We start from the raw sequence: 8,762 nt of genomic DNA, 5'->3' as shown, positions 1-8,762 counted from the left end.
TACAGGGGGATGTCTCTTTCTCAAGGCCATTTTTAGAGATGATGTTTTATTAACTCTTATAGGATGTCATCTTCCACTAATGAATAAATCAATTATTAATTTGCTTTTTAATTAGAAATCATTTTATATGGATACATGAGATGGGAAGCTTTTTTCTAGTTCGAAGGAAGGATATCCCTTGAACCTTTTTAGAGTTTCGTTTTTTACTTTTAAAACTGATCTAACCCAGCAGCAAGTGCTGTTCTCAACGTTATTTGTGGAAGTTAACCCCCTGCCCTGGCTATTGCTACATAATGAATTTGGGCGGCAGTATCTTGGAACGAGATTAGTGGAAAGTGGACATAATGCAGGCTATCAGACAAAACACAGTAAGAAAAGATTCACTGTAGGCAGACTCATTCAGTAATGACCTGACGTCCCCCTCGACGGCTGCCATTGCATTGCCATCCATCACGTATCAAAAGTACTGACACACTGCAGTATTGTGCTGTTATGACTGATTGTTGATCAAGAGATGCTAATGATCTATTCCAAGTATAGTATAGAAATGTGAGATCACAAATATGGTTTCCAATCGACTTTTCAAAGATCCATCTGTTGTTTGTTGTTTTTTCTGACAGAGCAGAGCTGCAGCAAGTTTTAGGTCTCCTCATTCCATTCTGCAATGCTGCTTTTTGGTGCATGAAATTGGAGATTGACATTTACAGTTCCATTTGTTTTTATAGCGTTATACAAAAGGCTAGCTCGTGCCTACTGCCAGAAGTAGGTGTCCCTGCCTTCCCACCTCACGGCACTGGTACTGTAATGCACTCACACTGCCAGTTATTTCACAGAACGGGAGGTGTTAAAACATTAACAGCTAGAGGGAGGACCCAGAGTATGTAAATGATCTGTGGCGTACAGTAATTTCAGCTTCCAAGGATTTCTCTGCCTAGCCTTTCTACTGTGAGTGGCAATCATCTAAGTGAACGGCTCCTCCGTTGGTCTGTATGAACCCCCTCCCTCCCCACTGTCACAAGCCTCTTCTGATTCCTCCCCCTTCGCCTATCGATACTGCCACAACCCGAGCACTGCACTAGGCCAGGGACAATTGCACCCTATTAATGATGATGATCCGATTCATTTTTTTCTCTCTCTTTTCTCCTCTCCATCCATGCTTTCCAATTAGGAGACATCCAAGCTGAATTGCGCTCACCATGGCAACAGAGTCGGCATGTATTCCCTTTGATGATATCAGGCGGAGCAGACTGACCGTCCCACAGGAGAGCAACTGGTTTTAGTTCATCTACAGACACACGTACGCATGCTAAAATTAGAGCTCCGCTCCCCCGGCTATAACTTGATGGCCGTTCGTTGGAGCCTTTTGCTGGTTTAATGAGGGTCAATTTACAGTAGCACCTGGTGTAAACTAATCACAACCACAGGCAGAGCCGTTTATATTCGGGTTAAAAGGCTCTGGAATATTATGACGAACTGGACACAGGGAGGGTGGAAGACCATGCACATTCTTCAAAAGACATAGTTCAGATTATGACCTGTGTGTTAGCCTAGACATTTTTACTACAGCGTGGTAATGTATAGAGAGGAATATAAAGAATGGCCAGAGATGTGTTCCACTAACCTCATAAAGACACTAATGAACCGGGGCCTCCTGAGTGGCACAGCGGTCTAAGGCACGGCATCACAGTTTGACGCATCACTACAAACCCAGGCTGTGTCGCAGCCGGTGGTGACCGGAGGCGCACAATTGGCCCAGCGTCGTCCGGGTTAGGGGAGGGTTTGGCGGGCCGGGATTCCCTTGTCCCTTTGCGCTCTAAGGACTCCTTGTGGCAGGCTGGACTCCTGCAAACTGACTGTGGTCGCCAGCTGGACGTTGTTTCCTCCGACACAGTGGTGCGGCTGGCTTCCGGGTTAAGCGAGCAGTGTGTCAAGAAGCAGTGCGGCTTGGCAGGGTCGTGTTTCGGAGGACGCATGGCTCTCGACCTTCACACACAGTACATACATTTTACATAGATGACAGGGATATCACAAACTCAGACTTATTGCCATTGTGGTCCCTGAACATTACGACATTACATAGATACATTACATGTATAGATACAGACATTAACATTTATTTTATTGCCTGATCATTAGCCAGCTTTTTACATTATTTTTAAAATTAAGTTATGGTCTGCATGGCTTTGAGTGACTGGTATTTGTGCCACTCAACAGCGCTGGTATATTAAAAGGTGTGACTTTCAGGGTCACATGTAAACTCCAGAGGTGTTGGGTGGGTTGCTCTATTACCTCAGTGTTTCTCAATGCATTTTGTACCAGGGACAGGCAAACTATGTAATCCTTCCTCCTTGGACCACTACTGACTTAAACTAGAATAAAGCTGGTTGAGAAACGCTTGTCTCCCTCTGCAGCTCCAATATTCCTAATGACCAGCCAATGGCGTCAGTGAGAAGTCCATATGTGAGTTAGTAGCATAAACAGTCATTCATGTCCTGCAAAACAGATTTGATTGGCCAAACAGACGGCTGAACAAACCGTGCTCTCACGGGGCTATAGTGAATAATATCCGACACATTAATGTTGTTGAACATCTGTTGAGTAGCATTACAAAGCAATATGTTTCCCTGACGTAGACTAGGTATACAGTCTTTACTCTTGGAGGTTCTCCAGCGAACAACCCACAACGATGATACTAAGCATATTAGTTTCCCCACGTAATGATCTGTGTTATATTTAGAACTGGACGTGACTGTGGAAGTGTTTAGTTTAACTGGTAAGAGCATCAATTAAGGAAAGTATATTATACTGTGCATTCATTTTATGATCATTCAGTAGCTCTCTCTATCTTGTGTTCCTCAGAAACAGAGTGGTCCTTCCACCAATTCAGTGCCTTTTTGAGAAGTATAACTTGGTCATTGTTTTGTTTTGTTGATTTTACTTAATTTGAACATTCTGTCATAAAGACCACATGTTCAACTTAATAAAAAAAACATGTTTTCCCATCTCAAGAGGTTAAATAAAAAATGACTATACTACGTGCCTATTACGTGCCATATAAAGTAACATGGTTGACAATTTCTTCTTAAATCAGTCATAAATCCCCTTGTGACAGGGGAAATGGAAACTTGTAGTGTGCAACAGGGAGTGGCAATTGAATGAAAGCTTCACCTAAAAAAAGGTCATTGTTAAATCATTTCTAGCCTGTCTTTCTATGGGTAACAGGGTTGACATGTTTCGCTCAACCCTCTGTTTACCATCACAAAACACCAGAAATTGTCCATAAAGAGTAGAACCAGCTCACCTGCTTTTACTCTATGATTTGACTATTAGATGTTCAATGTTTCTTTTCAATAAAAGTGTTTAAAAAAAAATAAGGAATAGTTTCACCATATTAAAACGAGAGTTCAGTTCACATAACAGGGTTGACCTTAAAATGAGGGACAGATGCAGGGCTGGATTAAGAAATCATAGGCCCCGGGGCTTTGTTTTTTTATTGCCAGGGTAGAGGTTCCAAAACCCTTCTATGGATTATAGTGTATGTCTATGGCCACAACGCAACAAGCAGTATATTTGGTGTGCATGCTGCCCAAACTGTCTTATCTAACTGGAGGCATACCGGTAACTGACAAAATAAAGGAAACACTTAAGTAAATGAGGGATACAAAGCATATGATATGGTTTGGGGTACATTTTCCTAGCATGTTTTAGGTCCACTTGTAGAATCTATGCCAAGGTGCATTGAAGGTGCATTTTTTTAAAACTATTGATCCTCTGTGGCTAAATTATGCTCTCTGTATACTCCTGTCCTGTTCAATGTAGTCCTCCTGTGTAATTTGATGTAGTTTCTGTCCTCTGCATGTTCTGACAGGTTCCACTGAAGGTGTTTATTTCACAGAATCAAGAAGAGTCTGTCTCCCCCTTCACCCCCGTCGTCGTTGTGCTACTGTAGATTCCAAGGTTGTTCTAGGAAATAATACATTCAGACCTTTTCTGTCTATTATAATGACTGCACAGGAGGATCATTTTCTGAACTGATTTCTAGGAACTGCCCACAGGTTACTCCAGATGTAGGATCTTAATTTGATCACTTTGTTGCAGGAAAAAACATGTAGTGTATTTGAGGTTTAAAAAGGTTTCTGAAGTTTAATTTCCACTTTGAAATTTCAGACTTGATTGTCCCTTAAGAAAAATGAATCAACCCCTTCAAAAATGTCCATTAATTATCATCCACATAATAATATACATTTCCTGTTGCTGCAGAATCCTTTTCCTGCTGTAGAAAACTGGCTCAAATTAAGATCCTACATCTGCAATTCAATCCTCTTCATTCCTATGAATATATGACTTCCACACACAAAGCTGCCCTTCAAGATATTGTGTTCAATGGCAGGCCACAGACCTTCACCTGCCTCTCTACTATTCCCCTCTGTTTCCTTAATTTGCTTCTCCACTTTTCTCCTCTGTGTTTCCTTCCTTTTAGGACGGTTAATGACCTATGCTCTGTTAAGTGGCGTTATTTATAGCCTCGAGGTAGGAGGGTCCATCTCCATTCACTGATTTAGCGGGGATCAAAAAGTTCAAGTTCCCCCTGAGCATTAGAAGCAATTTCCTGTCAAGCAGAAACCTCTGTTTTTCCACACCGCACAATGGCCTTTGTCTATGAAGTGTAGGTGGCTTTTCACAAGTTTCTCAACATTCAAGGTTGTTATGGTTGTACATTTCCTCTGTAGCCTTCTCAGCTCTGTTATGAAACTCTAAAATGACATGTTATTGAACTTCTTGGTCAATAGTGATGTTTCTGTCTCCAAACCATGCAGTTGGAGTGCATTTTTTGTGTTCAAATATCAGACACATTGTCAGTTTTGTTATTGTTGCAATATAGCTACCATTTCTGACTTTTTCCCAAGGACAGGAAAAGGTGTTGACTCTACTTTAAGTACAAAAAAAGAGGGGAGAGAGAGAGTTTCTTTAGAGGAGCAGAGAGCTGTTTTATTGTGTGATTTTTTTTGTATTACAGTTCCTGGAAAGTGTGTTGCATCTCATTCCCTCTGCATATCTCATTCCAAACTTTCCTTATCCATCATTCCCATCGCTTCACAATCTCTTACCGGTGTCTCCTTTCCCGTTCAATGTCTCATTCATTCCCCTCTCCCTCATCCTCTCTCTGGGACAGTTCCAATGATTGTGTGTGTGTGCGTGTGCGTGTGTGTGCGTGTGTGTGTGTGAGAGAGATGTATTCTTGGTACCTGTTGAGATGTTCAGCTCGGAGAGAGGCTGTTGTTTAGACTTGTTGCAGACGTTGTGTTCAGTTTCAATGTGAATTGAATCATCTACAAGGACAACCTAGCTAGTTAATAATAATAATATTTTAGTTGGCAGGTGCCTTTTAGGACACTAGGCCTACAAGTCCAGTTCTTAAAAACAAGTGCATATCTGTATGTGTAACTGTTAGGATTAGATCCAATGGAAAATTTGTCCCATGGCATTTTAATGACCTGAGGCTAGAACAGCAGTGTTTGACTTGAGCCGGTGCTCACTGGTACAGAGTATACAGACACCCTGAGTTTTCTACGGCCTGAGTACCGGCACCTCATAGAAATTGCCACTACACCCTTTTCATTCCATCCCCTTGAAGCCCTTGCTAACATGGAGAAAGGGTGGAGGGGGTGTGGAAGAACAGAATGGCAGAGTACAGAGAGAGAGAACAATGAGAAGTGAGAAGAATTCCCAAAGAAGAATCTTGGAGCTCCTGTGGATTCTGGAGTCACAGAGTGGTTAGATAAATGTCCTCATCCCTGTTAAGTCCTTTCTTAGTTGGATGGAACAACTTCCCGAAAAGAACTCATGGACAATTATGCTATCTCCTTAAAGATTACTGGAATCCTTCTCTCTAAAATACAAGAGTTTTCCAGAGTTGGAGTAATTACCCTCAAATACCATGTTTGCTGAATATGTGAAATATGGGTTTTGACAGATGAATTTATGTAGAAATGTGGAATTACTAGCCATTTAATGAATTCCTCTGGTGGAAGGCATGAGAAGGAAATGTAATATTCTGAGTCAGAATGCTACTGGTTCTGTATAGTGGAGTATCCCTCTCCATCCATGTCTGTGGAGGCTGTATCTAGACTATGTTTTATACATGAGAAGCCTGGCTTGGATGAAGGATTCTACTTATAATGAAGAGAACATCAAAATGCTGACATTTAAAGCAGAGAGACCTTTCAAAGCCCTGCGTTCCGAGAGAGGGTGGCACGGGACTTGCAATGCATTCCAGGGAAGAGAGAGAGACCGAGACATCAACCCACTCTATCCCCGTTCCCCTCGTTGTTAAAAGAGCCCATCGTGTTTCAAATCTTACATTACAAAGAGGCAGAAAAAACCTGTGGATGAAAATGTGATTGACAATAACTTGGTTATTGGTTATCTCTCTTGGCAGAGAGAGAGAGACTTCATCAGACTCCTTTAAAACATACAGGAGCAGGCACATCTCCTGAGCTCAGGCAAACCCCACAACCTTCATTTTGGGATTCAATGCATGGATACACATTTTTGATTGGAGTTGATTTGCAGAAAAACAATTACATATTGTAGTTATTAGTGAGTGCAGTACTGTTTATAGTTTGATTGATTAAACAATTGTGGCAGACAGCTGTGAGGGTGAGAGACATGACCTCACTCTTGTTGTGAATAACAAAATATTGAATCTGTATTGAGCATCTGTACATTTGTTTGACAGGCAGGCAACAAGCAACTTGAGGTCTCTACTGTACATACGATCAACTGGACACGCTAGGTTAGGTCTATATGGGACTACTGGCTGCTGACACTACCGCTATTAACTCTGGTTCACTTCATTTAGTGCCATTGATATTTACATCTATAGTCAACATCTTTCTCCTCCCTCACCTCATCTGTTCCTCCCTTCACTTCCCTCACCTACTCCTCCATCCTCATCCACCTCCCTGGTCATCCCCCTGTCTCATCCTCCTCCTCGTCCATTTTGACACCACACTCCACAAAGCAAGTCCTGCAGGCTCTAGTTTCATCTTATCTTGATTATTGTCCAGTCATATGGTCAAGTGCGGCAAAGAAAGACCTAGTGTAGTTAAGCCTCAGCTGGACCAGAACAGAGCAGCACGTCTTGCTCTTCATTGTAATCCGAGGGCTGATATTAATACCACGCATGTCAGTCTCTCTTGTCTAAGAGTTGAGGAAAGACTGACTGTGTCCCTTCTTTTTATAAGAAACATTGTGTTGGAAATTACAAATCGCTTGCATAGTCAATTTACACTGACACACACTTACTCCACCAGAGGTCCTTTCACAGTCCCCAGATCCAGAACAAATTCAAGGAAGCACCGTATTATACAGAGCCATAAGTACATGGAAATCCCATCTAGAGTGCAATTGAACAGCAAACCTGGTTTCAAAAAACAAATAAAGCAACGCCTCTCTCCCATCTGACCTACTTTTTGTATGTATGTACTGACATGTGTAACTGATACATGAACACAAACTACATGTTAATGTTTTTAAATGTAAATTGTTAAGTCTATTGTCTGTAATGTCTTTTTTCGTTATGTGTTGGACCCCAGTAAGACTAGCTTTCTCCATTGGCTAATGGGGATCCTAATAAATCAAATGAAAATCTCCACACTCATTGACAACAGTGAGGACCCAAGGGCATACAGCTGTTGGTCAATTCAAAGACAGTAATTGGCTGATCTAACCTTGAACACATCTCAACATTGAATGTATAAGTAAATATGATTATAAAGGGATGAAAGGACTGAGGGATGGAGAGAAGGAAGAATGAAATGAGGTGGGATAGAACAAATGGGTGTTTTTAGGGATGGGGGATGGAGAGAAGGAAGAATGAAATGAGAAGGAGGGATGGATGCAGAGAGGGACGAGGAATGGAGGGAAGAAGAGGTAGAAGGAAGGAGTGATGGAGGGACGGAAGGTTGAGGGAAAGGAGGGATTAAAGGAACAAGAGAGCCCAGCTGCAATTTACAGTGCACTCAGTAAATGCAGACAGAGATTACAAAATGATATCAAGGAAAGAGAACGTCCGATCCTGGCAAACTACAGAAACCGTCAAACATGACACAGACAAGTGGCTACACAAACACAGCGACAAGTGGCTACAATCTAGGGTTATGATTCCAAGGTCAGTGATTCTCTTCATAATATCCACAAGGTCCCAGACAGACAGACTGGGGATGAATATGTTTAAAAGGAGAGGCTTCGGAGGTACTGACCACATCCCAAATGGCACCCTATTCCCTTTGGGCCCTGGTCAAAAGTAGTGCACTCTAAAGGAAATAGGGTACCATTTGGGACGAAGACAGTGACTCAATCTGATGTGGCACAGAGCAGGGAGAAATAGGCCATTTGAACTGATTTAATACAAACGCAAAATGGTAATTACCTTATCCACTGAGATTAGATAGCACTCTGCCATGCAGATTAGGAGGAGAGATAAAAACTATGGGCCGTTCTATGTCAATTCAATTTGATCCTCTCTCTGGCTAATGGAGTAGATCCAGTGTATTTAATTTAAGTGTATGCTTTCTAAGTCATTAGTTAAGTTCTGTCTAAGCACTTCAAATGCTAGCTTTCAGGCTTTCGAGGAACCATGCATAGAGATTGGGTTTGTTCTTAGCTGTGCACACAGAAATGGGTTCTCTCTCCATCCTTGTTAGAAGGTATAAATTGTTGAGGTCATTCATTGAGCCAGCCACAGAGTTCTTCTCAAC

The sequence above is a fragment of the Oncorhynchus kisutch genome, linkage group LG17 (assembly GCF_002021735.2).
Source record: "Oncorhynchus kisutch isolate 150728-3 linkage group LG17, Okis_V2, whole genome shotgun sequence".
Classification (NCBI taxonomy): domain Eukaryota; kingdom Metazoa; phylum Chordata; class Actinopteri; order Salmoniformes; family Salmonidae; genus Oncorhynchus; species Oncorhynchus kisutch.
The sequence above is the reverse complement of the archived record's forward strand: the minus strand, read 5'-3'. Positions refer to the sequence as shown.